Below are 22738 nucleotides of genomic sequence, written 5' to 3'. Positions count from 1 at the left end.
ATTGATCTAAGATCTGAATTACCAAATGTTACTACACAACACACAGCACCGCACTGATATTTTTCTCTTTTAAAAGTCATCCTTGTTGGAAATCTGACATTGAGGACTGAAGTATCAAAGGAAAACATGTCTGAAGTCAAACATCTGAAGCAGACACTTCAGATAATGACATAAAAAAGGAGAAATAACCTGCCCTTGGGCTGTGCACTGTAAATGTTCTCTTGATGCAAGTTTTCCATTTACATTGAAATGTATGATGTGTTAAGAACAACCCTGACAGTTTGTCTGCTATGTGACAGTACATCTCGACTCAAGGTTCACTATGAGTCATGTCAAAGCTTGCTATTGTTACACCATCTGCAAATCACACATCAGAAGAGCCACCTGGATATCAATGCCTGACTCTCAGATGCACCTTTACATACTACTGCTGATAATTTCAAGGAGTTCAACATGTTTGTAAAGTTGGGTTGATTCCATAGTACTAGCACCACTCTGGATGAAAGTTGGATCTGCTAGCTCTCAGTATAAATGGGTACAGTTGGCAGGTCTGTGGGATATCCCCCCGAGGTTTCAGCTGCTTGTGATAAAGGCAAGAGCGTGAGAAGCTCCTCCAGTATATTCTTAGTTCTGCCTCTCCCTTTTTGCCTTCCCGTTCTTCCTTCTCTAGATCCCAAGGGAAGGCCTCGTTTTAAGGCTTTGCCCATCAATCTTTTATTTTTCAATTTCTCTGTGACACTGCTATCTGCTAGCAAGACTTCAAAACACTTTGGTTACATAAAGAACTGAAAAGAGTATGAAACTGAAAATCACTTTATTTTTCTGTGACATCTTTATATCCAAACACAACAACATGCAGATGCAAGGAAGGAACTAAAAGGTTATTTATGTTGCTTATTCATTCAGTTAAATTCTGTGGGAGACACACCCTAAAGATGAAATGATTAGTTGATGGATTCCAGCTTCACTAATGTGAGAATTCGCTATTTTTATCAAGGTGAAACTGCTGGGGCTAAAAAAATTGAAGCTAATGTGCAAGTGCCAAAAAACTGAAGTTCCTGGAATGGCCACTTGAGGCTGGCTCCAAAAGTGAGTCATAGACAGAAATAAACATGTTTACAGCCTGGTACATAAAAAAATCTTTCTTCATTCATGAGCCCTTTGCAGAGGGTTACTTTTTCACATAACTTACCTGTTAAAATGTTATTTAACACTTTATATGTGGTGGTTTTGAGCGATAAATGGGTGTTGTCCGTTGACAAGTTGCTATCACAAGTTGCTATGACAATGTTAGATAGATAACGTAACTACGGTGTAACCCAGATTCACAGCTGTCACTATTTTAGTTTTCAGTTCATGACAGTTGATTGTAACGTTTGGTTGCGTACAAAAGTCTTGCTGAGCATTTGGTTGTGCCAAAAGACCCGCTTAGGAGTCAGATGTTCAGTTTTTCTGCTACGTAGGCTACCTTTTGTTTTTATGGTTTTAAGCCCGCTTTGCAAACTCAGCATTGCATTAGCATTATCACAGTTAACCACAGATGAATAGTAAATGCTCCATACTAACCAGGTTAGCAGCTAGCATTAGGGTTATCTCCACCCTCTTGTCTAAATATGTTCACTTCTGTCTCCAGAAATTCAAGATGCGATGACCACAATGCTGAAGCTTCAAAACACGAGTTCTCAAACCAGTGGGTGATGTCACGGTGGCTATGTCCATTTTTTTAAATAGTCTTTGTTTTTATTTGTCTTATATAATAGTAGTAATAGTAAAGTGAATAAAATTTGTTTGGACAGTTAGTTGGACAAAACAGGACATTTGATGACATCATTTTGAGCTTGTTATGGGCATTCTCCTATTTTCTAAATGAAGTTTAAAAAATTGGCAGATTAATCAATAAACAGACTGCCAGACCTACTCTGTTCTTTGACATATCCAAATTGTATACACATTGATTTTAGAAAGTCTGGACAGCAAAAATACACAAGGAATACAATTTTTGCAAAACCAAATTTGGAGGTGGTTTGAAATCCAGTTGCAACGGCAATGCGCATCTCAGTCTAGACGCTCTGGCTGCTGTAATCCGATGCCAAAGTGAATTTTGCATCAGTTGCAACATGACACACAAGGTCGACACCAAATACAGAGTGACAGAGGTGCTGAACAGAATCTATGCTTCTACTAGAGGAGTGCTACGGAGGACAACATGGAGAATGACAAAATGATAGGCTATACCTCAATTTCACGGAAAGTGCAGTGGTAGTTGTTGTTATTGACGCCTACTTTGTTACCCCGGTAATCCACACAGATAGGATGGTGACATATGGACACACAAATCTAATCTGATCACTTGCAAATAACAGTTTGACCTAAGGATGTGATTTGACAAACAAATCTGATTTGCCTGCAGTCTGAATGGAGCCCAATCCTTAGCTGCAACCCTAATACATACATTAATTAATCAGAATAGTAATATAGTGATATTGACAGGAAAGTGGTAACCATGTGGTAACTGGTATGTGGTAACAGGAAACTGGTAACCATGAATAGTGGTTAAAGGGAGATAACAATATATTGCCACATGATGTGGCAATATATTGTTATCTCCCTTTAACCACTATTCCCTTCCCTCCATTTAGCCGACTGCAATTAGAGTAAATCTGGCCATTGTGTAATGCGGTCTTGTGGTCACAACGGATCAGAGGAGGAGACATCTGCCTTTCTTTCCCCCTGCTTAGCCACTGCTCTATAGCCACTGAGTTTATTTTTTTCTATCTACCAAACTATCTGCATCTAAGCCTGCCTGAATCCCTGTGTGTCCCCGGCCTGCCTGCACGTCTGAGGTTGTTAGGACTGAAATTTTACCCTGAGAAAGTACTGCAGTGCGGCCAGGCTGAGCCAGACAGCTCTGTAGCCTCGGGAGCAGTCCACGTTCCAAACAGGAAGACTGAATCTGGTGAGATAAAACTCTATTTATATTCTCCCAGGGAGGCGTCCTGATCAGATCGTCAAATACGATCACATGAAGAGCGACTGTGTGGGGGTGTGATGTTATGCCATAAATGTGATACATGAAATACTTACAGTATGAACACACAGCTAAATATTTTTTTGATGAGTGCATTCTCAATAACATGAATCAGTGTGTGTGTGTGTTCTTCCATACAAGATGGAGAGCTCTAAAGGAAGCACAAAACATTGATTTACACTCAAGCAGCAGTTAAGGTTTTTTTTCAAGTAGCAAGGCATTCCATTTTAATGACACGCAGTCAATGCCAAGAGAAGCTGCTTGGACACACACACGCAGCTTTGGATAAACACCAACGCAAATGTGGTGGTGATCAATCACTGAAAGGATTTGGCAGCTTTAAGCACTCACACGACCGGCATACAACTTACATCAATTACTGGGAACTTTCTCTCCATAAATAATTGATCATGATGCCGAGAGTGCAACCAGAGAAATAAGATTACTAACTTTAGCAACTGCGCTTGCATCTCTGAACATATGGCCTTTTGGATCACATGCTGCAGCTGCTTGACTTCCACACTCGGCTTGTCCAATGCAGCCATGGGTATGTGAAGGAGGAGAAAAAACACAAGATGGGGTTGCAGCATGTCAGGCCGTTGAACAGGAAATACCTAATAGATGCCCGGAGCTACTCGTGACCTCTGTAAGAAACAACAGACCTGTCTGCCTCCAGGCAGACTGACATTAAAGTGACCTGATTAGTCCATCTGAACTTCTCACTGTAAAAGCCCCCTGTCAAACTGGTGCGTCACTCAGCATTATATTGGCCTGCTGTGATAGTACAATTATAAGGCCTTCAGGATCCAACATTTGTTCAACAGGCACAAAGAGAATATTCACACAGCTGCTATCAATCAACACACATCCTGAAGCTAACTGGCTGCATGGTAACATCTGCACAGTAACATACCATCAATTTAAAATCACCTTTGTGGCAGACTATGTTCAAACGGGAGCAAGAATGACAAGAACGTTTTGTGCATCGTGTGAGTGTTATGCATCTTTCTGTCTGACCCTGCTGCCGGTTGTTAATGAGCTTTTTATTAACTGCCGCCTTATTGTCATGAACGAAACAACTTTGTGACTCTACACCCTAAAAATGTGAAATGTGACCACACATTTGTTTCAAGTGTTCAAAACTCTATGTGTAAAGATTCTTGTGGCTTATGATAATCATTAACTGCTTCTCAGATTTGCCACATGTGCAAAGTTATATATTTCATAGCAAAGCAAAAAGATGTGATGACGCTGTTCTCTTGTTGCTATATGTTATAACCCACTGACATGCCAAAAAGACTCTATTATGTGGATAACCTTTGATACTAAGTGGAATAATCATATTTGACTGATTGATGATTTGTTTTGGTGTATAAGAAAGGAGATTTTCAATGTCCTTATTGCTATTGTTCAGTATTATGGTCATATGGGTAATTCTCAATATCACCAATATCATAAAGTAACAGCTGCTGTATTGGAACAAACAAAAAAATTAATCATATTGAAAACAATATTGGCCAGATTTGAAACAGCAACAAGGCCAAATGAGAATAATGTGTTTTTTGGCTGAAATAATACAGCAAATAAAAAACACACCATTTCATATAATCGTTTGGAGACGCACTTCATGAACAGCAGCTGCAGTTTGTTAGTTGAAAAAAAAGTCCCAGCAAGAACCTGACTGATATACGTATTGTATAGTAGGGCTGCCCGCTATAGTCCACCAAATGTTAGTTGACCAGAAAGGTCATTAGTCAGCAATATTTCACTGGTCGCTTAGTTGAAGGAAAAAAAAAAGTGAAAATCTATTAGGAGCTGCGCCTTGTCAAAATAAATGAAAACCTATATGACTGGACCATGTGGGAATTTAATTTACAGGACAGACGCAGCAAGAGGCCACGCACACTCAGCAGTCGGACTGGAGTCACGTTACAAACCAATCACAGCCGACAGATATCTTTCCCTTCATCTGAAAATATTCAGTCTGATAAATATGGAAAAGTTGATCATGTTAGTGCAGGGCTACCCAAAGCTTTACATCTGTCCCACGGACGATAGGCCTACAGATTTATAAACAGCATCTGAAAGAAAATCAGCTCTGCACTCAGGTATTTCAGGTAAATAGGCTATGATACGATGCTTGGTAAGGTTGCTTAGCAATCCAGGACGCCATCGCTCTTGAACGCTGGCACAAAAAAGTCACAAGAGTAGCACCCAGTGCCCGACCTCGTGTTTTCCAGGCAGTTAAAGACGCGGCATGTGTACGGCATCTAATTTCCAGGGCTGGTACCTGCAGTTATTCCACAGGCTAGTTAATAACATGTCGGGCAGGAAATCCAAAGTGTGGGATCATTTTGAGAAGGTGAAGGATGAACCCAAGGTGATATGTAAACTCTGCAGGCAAACATTTGCCTATCATTTGTCGACTACAAACATGATGTATCATTTGAAACATGTAAGTAGCTACATGCCCGTTAGCCATTTAGCACAATCATTACTGCTTTGCCGACAGCGTCATTAACAGGCGGCTCGCTCAGTGTGTGACGTGCACTTGTAGATAAAATATAGGCCTGTATTAACGAAGGTTCATTAGTACGGTTTGTATTTCTCAGTAATGTAGTACAGTGTTAACAATGTTACTGATGCTATCCTTTCTCACACCTTGAGCTCAAACCATTGTGTTGCCCCACCCAAAATATATCATTTAATAATTAAATAATATTGTAAAGATGCAGGCGACTAGTCGACTAATGGCCCCAAATGAAGACTATTGGTCAACTAGGAATATTTTAAGTCAGGGGCAGCCCTGCCGTATAGTAAGATCATTGCATCTAAATGCAGTAGGTTTTCTTTTTCTTGATTCATCAAAGATTCTGAATGTTGATTTAGGATCTTCTTGGACATGAAGGCTGTCAAAAATTTCATAAGCTTGGTGTACGTGAAGTATATGAAGCGTCATTTTGAACTTGCAATTTTTAACATAAAACATTAAAAACTACAATAACCACCTCTGGGTTGTATGCCTCTGCACACAGTCAAGTTGCAGATACGGTTTACATCCATGTCTGTGACAACATGGATGCTTCACACACCCCTCCCCTCTGGCAGCACAAAAATCTACACAATCAGCACAGTTTCAAGGTGGACATCCAAGATTGGTGTCACCAATTCAGTATCTGACCAAATGTTTTTCCTTCTGTTCCTGAGATATGATGTAGTGTAAAGGCCAGAAAAGTGTTTTTCCAGAACATTATGATGTCACAGTGAAGCTGACCATTGAACTTTTGGATATAAAATTCCATCACTTCATCATTTCATCTTATTAGATATTGGGTGAAATTCTGTCATAATTAGATATGAATTCTCTTGACCTTTGATCACTAAATTCTAATCACTTAATTCTCGAATCCAAGTGAACATTTTTGCCAAATTTAAAGAAATCTCCTCAAGGCATTCTTGAGATACTGCTTTGAGACAAATGCAAGATCACAGTGACTTTGACCTCTGACTACCAAATTCTGGTCAGTTCATTATCCAGCCTATGGGAAAGTCTGTGCCAAATTTTAAGAAATTCCCTCACGGCGTTCTTCAGATAACTCATTCACAAGAATGAGACGGATGCATGGTCACAGTGACCTTGACCTCTGACAACCAAATTCAAATCAGTTTATTGTTGAGTTAAAGTGAACGTTTTTTTGCCAAATGTGAAGAAATTCCCTCAAGATGTTCTTCAGATATCGCATTCACAAGAATGAGATGGATGCAAGGTCACAGTGACCTTGACCTCTGACCACTAAATTCTAATCAGTTCATCATTCAGTCCAAGTGAACATCTGTGCCAAACTCTAAAAAAATTCCTCAAGGCATTCTTGCAATATCTTGTTCACAACAGACAGATACATGGGACACATGGGACAGATGAACAGACGGTCAACCCAAAAACACAATGCCTCCAGCTAACACCGGCACAGAGGCATATAAATGAAATTTAAATTTCAGTTGCTGAGACTATCACATTGACTGGAACTGAAGATGCCTCGGAGTTCAGTGCATCTTGACTGGATGTACTCACACAGCGCTATAAATCACGTAACTCTGAATGCACCAGGCATATGAAGCTGCCAAATGCACATGCATGCACACAGCGATGAGAACGGCAACTGGTTTCACAGAGCATCAACAGCTGCACTGAGTCAGGAGGAGCCCTGTCTTGAGTGAAGTCCTCCTGAAGGGATTATCAAAGTGCTCTGATTACCCAGGAGGGATGGGGAAGTTGTTGAAAAGCTCACACTAACAAGCATGTGTCTCAGTATTACGCCTCGACCACATCCTTCACTCAGGCCTACACCAGAGCTGTGACGCTGGTAGCAGCCCGACCCTACCACAAACCAAATCATCAGAACAAACCTCAGTCAGCAGTGGAAACTGGGTTTGACACTGGAACTATTGTGCAAACCCTGGACATGATTCAGCAGAGTGCTGCGTCTTTCATTATACCAGTTCTGTCCTTTGACTGTTTATGGGAGTTATTACAGTTTGATTGTGCAACAGAGGTAATGTAAACATCTATAAACATCATACATCCACTTATGGATGAACTTGTGAACAATATATGAGTAAGAGGTGAGAATAATGCTACTGTCAAACCTCACAAATGACCTTCCCAAAGCTGGATTTGCCATTGAACACAAGGAGAAAACATTTTTTTCGTATGAACTTATTACTTGGGAAGGATCAATGTGTGCTCTGTACATAATTAGCATGGAAACTCTCTGAGACACGGACAGAAACATTCAAGAGGAGTTTCTTATGTGTTTCAGTCAAACAAATTACTGCACACTCTCCTGTAATTGTTAGCTCTTCTCAGGCTTCACGGTCATAATGGAAATCAAATACCTCTGATTCACAATTAGACAGGGCTGCCTGCCATCGAGCCAATTTCATGCTTTCGGGCAATCCCCAAAAACCCAAACAGAGAGCAGCAGTCTGGATTCTTTGGAGTGTTATATTAGGCTGGTTACGTTTACATCTGCCTGGGAAGAAACTTAAATAACCCATTGTGAGATATATCTTAAGTTACAACTTCCAGTGTTTCTCTGTTCTGCACTGAAACACTAACTAGATCTTATCCAACATGGACTGTAACCATCCAAACTTGAACCCGCAGGACTCCCACAGCTGAGGGCTTCGTCAGTCTAGTCAGTGTGGTCACAGAGGAACATGGGACATCACTTCCAACCACAGTGTCTAAAAGAAGAACAATACTTGTGGAAACATGTCTGTGAAATCTCTCCATCCAGAACTTTCACACAGTTCAGGCAGAAACCTGTGCCACCCGGCGTGACCTGCTGTGGCTACCATTTTGTCCTCTCTCCGAAAGAGAGGGAAAATACACTTCAAGTGTCCTCACACCCACAATGAGCACATTCACACAGTTCACTGGTGTCCCATTTGTAGCCCCAATCGTGGACCTGAAAACTGCTTTCTGAGTGAGCTGAGTATACGCCAGACTATTCAACATTCAAGCTCTGGGTCCATCTCATTTGCATGTTAAATGGGATCTCTCAAAATATGTGAATGCATGTGTCAAACAGGCTCAGAGCAGGGGCGGAGAGGTCCCCTGTTACCGCCCTCCAGCGGTGTTTGGAGAGAAGGCAAAAAGAGAAGGAGGGAAGAGGTTCACGGGTCAAGCGGACTGCACCATTTCAACAAATGCCAAGCAGTTCATGGGCCAGGACTGAAGAAACAAGAACCTCCTGTGTGTTTTGCACGCCTGTCTTCAAGCATGCGTTACTCTAGCCTTTCTTATCATGCAGAATTTTTCATGGATTAATTCAGTATGTCCGGAACCGAGATACTTAGATTACCATCACACATGGCAAAGAAAAGCAGAACATTTTCATAATAGATAAGCACATTTTGGTCATTTTGATTGAAAAAAGGGATTGTTTATCAAAATAGTTGCAAACTAGAGATCATCTTGTACTCCAGCTGTGATACAGCCATCCGTGACTTAAAACAAAGGTGGGCTGGGGAGGGCAAAGTGGGGGGGACCAATGACCAGTTCCCTATTTCTTACCCCCCAGCTACTGGTGCCCTTGCTCGGACTACTTCCATCGTCAAACTCAGGCTTCATAGTGATCGCAGTTACACACCTGTAAAGTGTCATGACTGCATCTTGCATAGTTGTGATGTTATTGCATTGACAAAATCTGTCCAAAGACAGACAGACAGACACCTGGCAAAATACTCAAAAGCAATTCTGTGGTAGTTGCTGCTACAATATGTGTCTATAGGGAACCTACTTTTCATGCTAAATTAAAGATAGTCGATAGATAGATAGATAAAGAAGTCAAAGTCATAATTGGTGTAGTCTGAAGCTTCACAATAATTTCAGTGTCATTTTCCTTAACATTTTCCATGCAACAGTTTGGCTTTTGTCCCCTTCAACAGAAACAAAGTGGCTGAAGAAAAATTTTAGCCACCAGCTATCAGCTGAAATGACGGGTGTTACTGGCAGATTTTATCAGCTGTAGCCAACAGCATTTTTTGCAGCATTTTGACATGCCACAGCAGAACAAGCACAGGCGTGAAAAATAACATCACTGCTATTATACATACTTGCTAACTAATATGGCTTACTAGGGCACCTAATGGAATGGAGTCATCACTAATGTTGTTTATTACATTGTTTCTCCAACTATGGTAACTCAAAATGTCTGCCATTCAAATAAATTCCAGGAGGTAGCAACAGAACAAAATCAAACTTGAAAACAGACACTACTCTGCTTACTCTTGCTTGGTTAGGTAATAGTAAGGTGACATAGCCCTGTGTGGGAGAGTTCATTCACTGGGATTCCCTATAAACTTGGCATTCACTTAGATGGGCGTGGTTTGGCAGGAAGTAGCAGTGCACGCTTTGGCGAGCTCCGTGACCGTCTAGGCCCTGAGTGCACGTTCATACTTTGATATAAGCGGGGTGCCTCTTTGTCAGAATGCAGAACAAATAGGCCTATCCCCTTTGGCTTGATGAAAATGAGAAGTCAAACTGAGTGGCACAGTATGGGGTAGTTTTACCTCTTAAGCTTGGAAAATGAGGCAAACTTCACTGAATAATACATACAGTATGAGACTGGTTCATTTGATGCATGTCAAGTATGAAGGCATAAAGAATAAACTATTCATCAGATTGATAGCAAATAAGAAGATACACCCCACACAAGAGGACGCTTCCCCCCCTGGTAATTGTCACACCTGCTAGGTTTCCTAGCTGTGGTAGGAAACCTTTTGTAGAAAAAATACATCTCTCAGTTTACCCAAAGTCGCTGGTCTCTCAATTTAAAAGAATTAAAATTACTGCCTTAAGACTGCAGCTAAGAATGCTTGAATCATCAGCATCAGATCCTTTAAATCACAGACTGTAACAATGATTAACATGAGTGAGCTGTGTGCAGTTTATTCAGGATCAGCTTTCTCAACAGTGGCAGTGACTGCCATTTGCAATAAAGAGTGTGCAAAGATGCTCAGTACAGATTTCAACAGTATGCAGAGAGAAAGAGAGAGTGACAGACACAGAGAGAGAGAGAGAGAGAGAGAGAGAGAGAGAGTTAAATTGTTTGGTGAGCCGGCCATTTATAACCATCCTGGGTAACTGAGCATGGCCTGAAGATGTTCTAAATGCCCTTGGCAAGAGGGAAAAAGGCTCAGCCAGATTTTAACAGGTTGACTATTTTGAGTGCCCCGATATTCATTCCCATTCCCCTCAACACAACAACACACTAAAAGCTTGTCTAGCATAAGCATTATAAGTGAAATTTACCATGCTATATCTGGTTTTTGTATGTGGTATCCCTGTATGCTTGGCTGAAGGAACTCATTTTGTAACAACAATGTAAAGAAACTGCCAGTCATTTACCACAATACTCCGGTTCATTGCCCTCGATCGAACAGCATCCCCACTTCGCAAAACAGCACTCATATTGAAATTTGATTGCATTCCCACAAATAAAAAAAAAACAGACATCCACTTCTCCATTTTGAACACTCAGAAATCAACAACATAGCCTGTAAACAACTGAAAAAGCTGCAATGTATACCCCAAAACATGTGGCTATTGGAAGCTTTGAGCTTTTCTAACACTATTGCTATTTAATAATGCATGAAACAGCTATGGATAAATCAAGCGTTAAGCAGATGTCCATGCCTCAGGGTTTAGACTTATGGCTGGCTGATTCAAAGTTCATACAATAAGTTAATCTATGAGAACAAAGACGAGTCAGTTTTTGCAGGCTATGGATACATTCAGTCAAGTGGTAGCTGGAGGATATAGTCTATTAAATCTTAATTTTACAAAAAAATGGTTAGGCTTGGTGGAGGTTAAAAATAATCTTCTTGACATTCAATTAAATTGAATTAATTGCTTCTTTTCAAAGGCTGGTTACTGTCACTGAGTTCAAACTGTTGTAAGAACATTTAATGGCTCCACCGTCAATATCCACACACCAGAATATTTACAGATGAATCAAAAACTTAGTTGGGAAATACACTAATTAAGCTGCATGGCTGAAGTGTATGCTTGCACTTTCACTGAATTTTCCTAAGCATCCGAAGGCCAAGACCTAGAAAAACCCAAAATTGCCTGTTTGGCCTACTATGCAGTTAGTGGACCACAGCAAAAGAAATTCCACTCCTCTTGAATAAACATAAAATGCTTTGCTTTTGCTGCTGTGTAAACACAAACAACATGGCAGGAAATTGGGAAACCATTGTAAGAAAAAACAGGACCTAGATGAATATAAACTGATGTTAATCTTAAGGAAATGTATTCATTCCTTGGTGTTTTTCTTTTTTTCCAGAAAATGTCAAAACATATCAAATATAATGACAAGATGAAAATATCACACCTATCAAACATCCCCGATTTTTGACATCAAAAGGTTAAACTGTCGCCTGAGCGTCACACTTGTCAAACTGTGTCTCCTGTCTCTAAGGTCAGAGGTTATAGGACGAGCTCAGGAATAGCTTTGCCAAAGGATCTGCTTGCAGCCCTCCACTGGGTAAATAAACACGTCACTCATCAAACTCTCACATTCTTACACTTCCACTGAATATTGGGCTCAGATTCTTTGTTTTATGTTGGCAATGTCTTTGTGTCTCTTTATCAAAGACATATACATGTAGACAAAAAGACATACACTCTGTTCTCTGTTCTTGCAGGGAATCTTTTGAAGACACACTGAGTCCACTCTGTCATCTGTTTTAAGGGTTCACACAAGGACATCCATTTTCAGCTGAGCAAGCAGGAGAAAAAGTAGCTCTGTTAGAGTTTTATACAGCAGTGCCTTAAGCTAAATGCTAATACTGTAATGCTAACATGCTTACAGTGACAATGCTATCATACTATTATTCTGGTAAACTCTTACCATGTCTTAATTGACCATGTTAGCATGCTAACACTAGTTTTGCAGGCATGTAACCATAAACCACTGGACACACTGAAATTCTGACCTCATGGTGGCACTTTATGAAAAGTCAGAGAATTACCAAAGCCATTAATATTTATCTTCTTGGCACCATGGATATATGTACCAAATTTTCTTATGGTTTCTTATGATTCATCCTCGGGTGACCAGGATTGTCTGTACTAAATTTCATGGCAATCCCCTCAGTAGCTGAACAAATATTTTGGTCTGGACCAAAGTGGAGGACTAATGGAGGACTTGGAGCTAGATTGTTCAGTGGAGTGCTACTGGAATATATTTATATACCATTCTGTTATTTATAGCACCATGCTGTCGGAGTGCAGGGCATACTTGAGGTATAAGTGGAGCAGCAAAACATCAGGCGCATTGAAGGTTCAAAGAAACTTCACAGTTAATTCTGCTGGGTCTAAAAGTTTGCATTCACTCACAGCAGATGCTCCTCTCATCCATCGATCTGATCAGATCACATCAGCCGTGAATGGATCGACTGTGAACGGCTCGACTTATCCACTTCACAAGTCATAATCAGCTGCTGAGGAAAAAAAGAACTTACGGAGAGCTCTGCCTGCCATGAATTCACAGACCTTAAAAAAACCTCAAAATTTCATGATCAAAAACAGAATGATACAAAGGAACACACAGACATTTAAAAGAAAAATAAAATAAACTTTGTTGTTGCCTCCCAGCTCCAGCTGCCACCACACATGCACTCTAATTCTGTGGGAAACACTGAAAAAGCCAATTTAAGATCAGATCTGAAGAGCCTCGGTAAGCGGATGGATGATTGCACCACTCCACCAACTTGTCAGTGGCAGTCAACCAGCAAAAAGGTGCAGAAATATGTATGATTTCAACACGTTTACCTTGCCATAACATGACAGGAATACAAATCAGAGTGAAATTGAAAAGCAAATGACCTGTGAGACAGAGGCCTATATTCCACTGATTGTATAGAGTGGCCAGCAAAAACTGCACCCTTCAATGATGTGTGGCTCCAGATGCTCTGAAATAACTACGTCCAATATATTTTATGTCCTTCTGGGATCTTTAAATGTATCATTAAAACAGAACATTTGGCAGCAAAGCAAAATGTTTTCCTCTGCGTTCAGCGTGTTGGCAGGTTAATGCAGAGAAGGAAAGGCAAAAGTTTTTACCACAAACTTGAATTCAAACCAGGTATTTACCAAAGAAAATCACCCTGGTCCTTATGTTATGTTCAATGTTCACTGTGGCCATTATTTAGCAGCCCACTTAAAGTTTGTGCAAGCACAGAGCTTCATTGCATTTTGGGAAATTGTGGTTTCTTTATTTTAATAAACCAAATGTGTTCTGTTTAGGGCATTGTGCATAAACAACTGGGTGTGTAGGGTTTAGGAGGACATATCGGCAGGAATGGAATATAATATAATTGTCCACCACCACGTTACATCGCCATGTTACTACCATGGCCCAAAATGGACAAACCAAACACTAGCTCCAGAAAGAACCATTTGCATTTTGGTGTCAGACACCACAGTAAGCAGCCCCTCCCCAACATGCAGCATCGGGAAAACCCAGGTTTTTAACTTGAAACTGCTTTATTCAGTGTTTTTACCAGTTTAAATCACTGGGTTGTTTTGTTTTGGAGAGGAAAAGACCTCCGCAGATAATTCAACTCCCAGTAAGAACCTCCTGAACAACGAACACTGAAGGAATTCTAACCGTGAGACATTTCAGCTGGTTACAATCTGCAATCCTCACCACTAGATGCAACTAATCCCCCTAAATCCTACACACTGTTCATTAAAAGCAACATATACTCTACTGCAAAACTTTTAGGAATCAGACATGTTTTTAAATCATTTCAACTTACGAGTCTGTACTTATTTTGGCAATAGCTTGATGAATGGACAATAAATGAAGCCAATGCAATCTGCCATCCTTTCTAAATTCGTCACATGTGGGACAGAAAGGGGCAGTGTTCCCACAAACAAGCTGTATAAATGTAATCAGCTCCAGACATGTTTGGTAACAAGTGGATGCATCACTTATGGCTGACCTCTTCCCTAAATTAGGATTCACAAGCGATGAAAGGTTGAGCGAGGTTTGAAAACAGTTACAGATGAAGTGGCCAATAAGCATCTAAAGCAGAGCAGATCATGTTTAAAGGGTTCAACTGCCATGGTGAGGGCTCAATCCAAGAGGCAGCGGGCTCTGTAGTGGCTCACAAAGGTGCTTTTGATTAGAGTACTGGCATGAAGCAGGAGGAGAGCTGGCTCTGCCTTGCCAATGAGGCTCTCTTGTGTAAGGTTTATCACAGCAGGTTCAAAGCTGGTAACGAATTACTCTTTTGAGGATCTTTTTTATTGCACCAACAAGCATTTAAGAGCAGACAAGACAGGACAGGAGGGGCCGCCTGCTGAAGTTGTGCCAACAAAGGTGGCAGAGTGGGAAATGTGCTATTGATTTTTTTCCTTTTCTCTCTGGTTTTCTTTCAGAGGTTGCTTAGGTTGTTGCAACTGAGAGTGCTTGAAATCCTAATATGTTTGACACTTTATAACAACTGGGATGGGATCATTTGTTTAGCAAAATAAATGTAACATATTGGTAATAATGGTTCATATTTACATGAACTCCACTCACTCTTTTTTAAATGTATTTTCCAGAATGGTACATTGTACATGGCAATGTGTACTGTCAAAAGTTGTTGTGTTCATCAAACAGGCACAGGCACATTCCCACTCTTGCACTTTTTGCATTTTGGTGACTAACCATCAAAGTGATGACCGGTGTTGATGGGTGGCCAGACAGGTAGGTCTTTCATCTGTAGCCTTTAATTCAATGGGTAAAGTTTAGCTTGCTATTTTTGTTTTTAATTTAAAGTGTGCACCCTTTTCTTACAAACAAATACCTACAAATGTCCATCATTTTTGTGCCCCACGCAGCACCATGCAAAACAGCCACATTGCTAATCATCAGAATAGGAGCAGAAGAGAAAGAGGAGTTCCAGGAGTTAGTTATTTCTCCACGTCACTGTATATTTCTTGACTCATTCAGAGCTACCATTATCACACATTCTTCAAGAAATGTCAGGTTGTTGGGGACACAACAAATGAATATCTCCTGCAACAGGTTGTGACAGCCTTAATATTCCACCTCAAGCACTGCATTTTGTACAGCGACAGAAAGAGCCCTATAATTCATAGTGCCAACATGATAAAGTGCTGCCAAATGTTTGGCTTGTCAATGTGAATTGTTACACGCATAACAGATGCTGGCCATCTACACAAATATCAAGTCAACATAGACGAAAAGGAGTTCCTATTGTGAGACGCCAGCCTTGAATTCCCATTACAAAACAGTCTGTTGTATACAGGAGAGCACCGCCTTCAAAGAGGATTAGAGGAGCAGATTTGAATGGTTATGATTGATGCCAGCCTCTGTCACACCTGATAATAGTGTAAGCCGTCCAAAACTGCAAATGGAAATTTCAAAAAAGATTAATTAAAAAAAATTCAGTTTTCAATTTCAAATGAGCCGTCGTCCCTAATCCTCAACACTGAGTCAAAAAAGGGGATGTGAGGGACACAAGTTTAATGTAAAAGTAAACAATGACAAAACAAAAATCCTGTAATAAATGCTATCTTCATGAATTGTGGACCTTCGTCAGAAAGTTGTTTTTGATTATATTATATTGGTAAGTATATTGAAAGGCTTGTAAATGTATCACGTTCCCAGACTTATACATTTGTTTTAACGCTTGCATTAACCCACTTATATCCACATTATTGATGATTATTGATCAAACATCTTAATGTGTTAATATTTTCTGGGGGGAAAAAAGTCGTCCGTACAACTTTGTCGCATCAGAGGGGGAATTTGGTCAGAAATATTGTTTTGTTTGATTTAGTCTCTCAGTCCCAACATTGATGAAGTGCTTAAGGAGATTTAAAAAAATATCAAGATATATATTGTGTATTGAGATATAGCCTAAAGATACCGTGATATAATTTTCAGGACATACCACCCAGCCCTAGTCCCAACCATTCAAAGTCTTGGTCTTGTCTCAGTCTCAATATACTCTGGTCTTGGTCATGACTTGGTCTCAGTTTAGGTAGTTTTGACTACAACACTGTCTGTCATCTTATGCCTTCTCTTATGCCCTATGCACTGTGCGATTTTAGCAATCTTATAAGACCATTGCATGACACACTGTGAGACGTGGATCTAATAAACTTTTGTACGACGTCAAGTTTAATGTGTGTAGATTTTACGATGGCCGTTAACTACTGAATCGCAGGTTACGACATACATCAATATGCAACGTCATCAGCGTGCACCGCATCAGCGTACGTCATCCATCTGCGCCACCATAGGTAGCTTGCTCACCTGGAAGTTGCAGTTCCTCTGCAATTTCCTTCCATGCAGCGTCTTTTCATGATGGTCATGATAGCAGCTGGAGGAAACATCAAATAAACAAGGCTTCTGCTGCCAGTGCTCCACCAAACTTTCCTCTTTCTGGGAGTTCCACAGAACTGTGTTTGGGTTTAGCGCCAGTCCTCGCGGTGACCATTGTGTCATTTCGTGCTGCATGTCTATTGGTTGATTAGTAGACGTAGGTCATAGCAGCTGTCACACTGTGAGATAGTCATCCTAAATATCTAACACCGTCACAATTTTATCTCAGGTTATCTTTGGTCGCAAGACGTTGACATTGGCCGTCCTTGAACCTGTCTCACAGTGCGACATAAGACCACCGTTTCAGAGCCATGACTAAAGATATCGCCACATTTCTCCCGCGATGGCCATCTTTCGTCTGGGACAGCCCAAAATCGCACAGTGTATACCGGCCATTAGAGAGTTAAGGCTTGCAGTTACAGGTTATAAAACTTATTGTTTCGCAATTTGGTTTAAATGTGTGGAGGCTGGTGGCAATGTACATTTTCAGACACTAAATTGCATTGCATTATTATGTTTCTTCCCTCTATGTGACACCAGAGAAATCTCCAAACATAACAGTGTAATCTGATGTAGTTGAACATATTCTTAACGCCTAAAAAAGTCTGAATCGTTTACAGCTGACACTCCCTGTGCTTTGTCCCTTTTCCAAGAGCTCTTGCGCTAAATAAGCTGTTACATTTTATACAGTGCAGTTATACAGCTAAAATGCTGAAAGCCGAGACGTTACATGTTCAGTGTTACTCAGATACTGCATGATCAAAGTCATCTTTATAGTCACTGGAGCCATCTCTCACACATATTGGTCAAATATGGTCTGGAGCTGGATAACGAGATCCATCCATTCCTGGACTGGCTACAATCATCAATAATATCTTTAACAGGCTACCAGAGTCCAAACAGGATATGGAGAGTCAAGTAAAACAGAAATCCCTTCCAAACCGAGAGTAACCAATGACAAATAAAATCAACACCGTCCCATCACACATAAAATATGGCTACAGTAATGTGACCCAGTCCCTCCAAAAGGAAACACTAAGCCAGAGCTCTCAGCTCAGCTCAGCTGTGACAGTCACACTATGACTTACAACACTGGCTTTGACTTGAAATTGATTAATGGGTATGGGCATGGACTCTGCATAAAGGAATGTCTGTGTTTCATTAACATAAAAATACCATTAAATACAACCCAGGTGCCTGCTTTCTCCTCTGAAAACCAGTCCTAAAAAATGAAAAATAATCTAAACGATACAAAGCAACAGAAAAGTATACAGTGGGAGGAGAGCTGGGGTGACAGTCTGAGCTCCACTAATGCTCATTATTTGCATAAGTAAGTAAGCAGTGAAGAGAAATGTGTATGCTTTTCTTATATAAATGATGCAGTGCAACATCATTTGACAAGATAGGAAGAGAAAGACTCATCGCAAAGACAAGCTCACATTTTATCATAAAAACTCAAATGAACACTACAATATATAACAAATATTACCTTATTTTAATTAATAGTATGTTGCAGGTCAGATCGACCCATTTTTGATTGTGAGTTGTCTTAAATATTGATCACCTTCCCTATTCCTTCCAGATATTCTTTAACTTTTCCTCATCTAGGGTCATGTGGATACACTGATGTGTTGCAGAATGCCTATGCATACCTGTTTTTTAGTGTATTTGTGGATCAACTTGACCCACGACATATTGGATGTTATGTTTCTTCAAAATAATAGGAAGGTTAAGTTATCTGTTGCAGTATAATGGGATATTTTATGTAATTTACATTATAATTTGTTGCTATGTTTCACCATTTCTTCTCACATAACTAAATTTGTATTCTCGCACATTACTCTAGGTACATCATCTTAGAAATATTTGGCATGCGAAGCTCTCTATGTCTCCGCTACTGGTGGCTCCTGACTTTGAGATCAAATAGGAAAAAAAATTCCACACGTCAGCTTGCCAACACGAACAAAAGCAACCGACACAGGCTATATCTACACAGGCCGTCAGAAGAGGAAGCCCTGCTTGCTAAAGTCAACAAGTCTGACATTACAAATCCCGCTCTGCACTGAAACAAAACTGCATGATACGTATGGCATGAAAGTAGAGCAGACAGCAGCAGTTGAGACTTCACTTCCACGTGTAATGGTGATAAATTCCAACAGCTACACAAGATACAGTGTCATGGGTTCAAACTAGGAGAATGGCATGCTGCACTTTGTCTGTGGCTCTTATGGTCTTGATAAAGTTTTGCAGACCAACTTAATTATAGTGTAATGATTTGGCAAAACGTGAATTTGACAGAGGAAATTAAAAAAAAGTTTCCTATGGAAATTAATTTGAAACACAATGTGTCTCTTTCCGCTGGTCACACTGACTCAGCCAAGAATTCTGTTGCAAACACAAATCTGGTGCACCTTCAGGCCAACAAGGCAGGATCCTGCCTCGGAAATAGACTTGACTGTAAACAACCACTTGCCATTCACATAGCGAGGTCAAAATATAGGCACAGAATGTGCTGCTCGCAGTGTATATATGGCTCGGAGTTAGATATCCGAGCTGCATCTCATGAATGTGCAGCTTGAGTAGGGCACAAATAAAAATGGTTAGACTCGAGCCTGAAATATGGACTATAGTAAAGGCTTCTCTGGCACAAGATGCAAAGTCACAGTGAGTCATGGCAGCCAGTCAGCAGCACAGAACCAGAGATATCTCACACAGACAAAGACTGCGGTGCACGGCCTTGCTCTTCCTGTTGCTGATTGGCCCAGAGGGAAGTGATTAAAGCGGCAGAGAAAAAAAAGGGAGGGATAGATAAGAGAAATAAATGTTGATATAGCAACACAGCTTGTCCATTGTGAGGCCTGGTGGAATGAGATCTGCCCAGCACGGATGGTCCTACCCCCCTCGTCCCACAGAATAGGAACTTTCATGAAGGGACAGAACAGAACAGAGAGCCGAGCTCTGTGGTGACAGAGAAAGCTGAGGAAGTAAACACAGTCGGAGGCTCACATTGCTGCTTTTGTTTTACCACTGCAGAGAATCAGCCAGTGGGTCCCAGAGGAAAAAAAAACTCTTGACAAAGGTTATGATTGTTAGTGATGCAAAATAGTCATAGAGAAAAGTTAGCAACCTTTGATGTCAGCAAGTATGTTGGTTTCATTATGTAAACCGAGCTGAATACAATGAGATGCAGCTGAGTGCTCAAGCCGCTTATTTTGTTCCTCCTTTGAGTATGTTGCTGGTGGGTATGGCAGTAGATATGACTGGGAAATGAATCCAACAGTTAATATCTAATCCACTGTGAGCCCTTGTTTGTAATTAAATGGGTTACGCTAGATTTACATGGTTAGAGGGCAGCCAACAAGATTCAGCCTCCAAAAACTTGGTGAAAATAATTAAACACAAGAGCAAAATTCAGTAGAAAATGTATTTTTTTTCTCAACAGGGGGTCATGGGCCGGGAGGGCGCTGAACCCTCGCCATGCGCGACGCAGGAATGTGGGGTCAGACGGTGGAAGACCTCTCTCTCCCCTCCCATACACCAGAATAGACATGATACACAGCATACCACCATGGCACGTGAAGTAAAAAAAAGGGCTCCTGTTTTGATACAGCCCCACTTGACTTCGGTATTGGGTCTCGGAGGTATACTTCATAATGTGTCACTGTGAATCCAACACTTCCCCTGACGGAGTGAGAGATTAACTAAAGCATGGGATAAATCAAAAACAACCCCCCCCCCCCCTTTAAGCAATAATGATTAATAAAATAAGCCAAGAACCACAACTAATAGTGGTCAAAAAGCTATAAAGTGGAAAACAAAAGATGCGGAGGTGCATCAAAGTATGCAGAGCTGTCTCCACATCTGGTAGATCCCTCAGTGAATGGGATATTCACCTCTCACTATCAGTCACTACCACAGGAGCTCTTAACCCCAGAAGCCAAGGATAGAAACAGCCTCACTGGCAGCACTGAAGGCTTTTCCTCCTCAGTGATCAAGTTTAAACTCACATTTCCAGCCACCTTTGGTGATGCTGAGACATGGCCAAACACAAGCATAGTGATTAGGCTCATCGGAGTGTCTGTGCTCAAACACACAAGGCTGAAAAGAAGGCACAATCAGAGAGGAACTCCAGTGATGAGCCTATTGTTGAATGAGCAGCATCTCATTCAGCTGTTGCTTCTGAAAGGACTCAGAATTTATGCTTTGATTCCTGACATTCCTCAAGGCTTACGTGTGTCAACTTATAATGTAACTCATACCAAAATGTGCTGGCTGAGAATGTGCTCCAATCATTAATACCACATATAGCAGAGGCAGATGAGCTTCATTAATAAACGGACTTTCATGCAGTCATAACTATTTTTTAAATAGATTGATTTAACAGGTAAACAGATTTTTGTTTGGTGTGTGTGAGGCCTAAGTTTTGTCACTATGCAAGCTCACATTCAAAGCTTCTTGGCATGTGGCAAACTCATGACGCCCTGCCAAAAATAATAACAGTAAGGGTGTTATTATGGTCTTAACAGGGTTTTGAAACCACTAAATACTCAAAAGTCTTTTCTATAGACACTCTGAAACAACTTACAGTGCAACATTATAGGAATATTCACACAGTAGTTAAATATATCATAAAGTCCTTACAGCCTGCCACATGTAATTCGACTTAACATTTTGACGACGTCATATTGTGGATGTTTTTAAATCATGTAGGTGACATGCTGGAGCTGGGACAGTAAAAAGGTAACTTAACACCACACAATAAAGTTTGACGCCACACTAGACTGCGTTGTCACCACGTTACGCTGACTATATGCCACATAAACAAACAGTGTCAGTAAACAACCGAAAAGTAAACAGTCTCTTACCTGTTAAACTTCCTGTGAAGTTACCGCCGCAACCTGTCGCGCGCCAGGGAAAGAGGAGCAGACGTTGGTCAAGACAAGTCACCGCCACGCGACTTCAGCCCAAACTTTCCACTCGGACCTCTTTAGTACTTTATTCCGCTTCTGTCCTGCCAAAGAAATCTATGAATGCGCTATTTCCCCCCCAAAAAAGTCAGACCTCTCTTCCTGACAACTTTCGGTGCCCGCTATGTGTCTCTGTTTGATGATGAATTGGGAGCAGAGTTTTCTGGTTGGTCAAGGAGGAAATGAAGTTTGAGGAAGGAGAAGGGGGCTGTTAGTGACTCCTACAGGCGTGCCAGAGCTCCGGAGCTTTATATGAGAATTACAGGGGCTGGGGAGCCCATAAAAACTCTAACCGGTTTGATTTATTGAGATTATAGTCTCAGAGGTAGAACTATAGCCTATTAGACAATATTAATTTGGCGGTTGTGAAAAAGTGAGTCTTGACAGCTGAGCAAAGAGACCACGGTAATGTAAATACACACAATACACAGCTAAAAACAGGCACAAAAAGACAAAGCAAGGCAAGTTTCAGTAACAAGGCTATTTTAATTTCTCTACCAAAAACATCCAAAGCATTCAGACAAAAATGCAAGAGAAACACATCATAAAACAACATCTGAATACAATTAAAACACCATTAAAAAGCAAGAGAATAAAATAAATAAAACGAGCTTGAACATCCTAAGACAACAGTAGAATAAAAGTTACAGAGCAGTATAAGAAAAATATAAGTAAGTGGCAAACTGAAAATCATAAGCCTCAATTTAAAAAAACTTGCAGTGGACGTGCAATTTTCTAGGAGTCTGTTCCAGATAAGTGGTGCAAAAAATAGAAAACACTAAAAATACTTAACTCTGCTTCTCTATGTTTAGTCTTGACTCTAA

The 22738-nt window shown here is 40.6% G+C and overlaps 1 protein-coding gene across 2 annotated transcripts in view; it reads right to left on the bottom strand.

Moving 5' to 3' along the window:
* The window catches only part of tspan9a (tetraspanin 9a), a 215128-nt gene extending 193033 nt beyond the window's left edge, over window positions 1-22095 (bottom strand). For both annotated transcript variants that reach the window (XM_049574030.1, XM_049574031.1), the window contains exon 1: window positions 21813-22095. The gene's annotated coding sequence lies outside the window, so the exon portion shown is untranslated. The remainder of the gene's footprint in view (window positions 1-21812) is intronic.
* Between the last annotated feature and the right edge of the window lie 643 nt (window positions 22096-22738).

This window comes from Epinephelus fuscoguttatus, linkage group LG4 (genome assembly GCF_011397635.1).
Source record: "Epinephelus fuscoguttatus linkage group LG4, E.fuscoguttatus.final_Chr_v1".
NCBI lineage: Eukaryota > Metazoa > Chordata > Actinopteri > Perciformes > Serranidae > Epinephelus > Epinephelus fuscoguttatus.
Note: the sequence above shows the minus strand (reverse complement) of the source record. Positions and strands in the feature narration are given on the sequence as shown.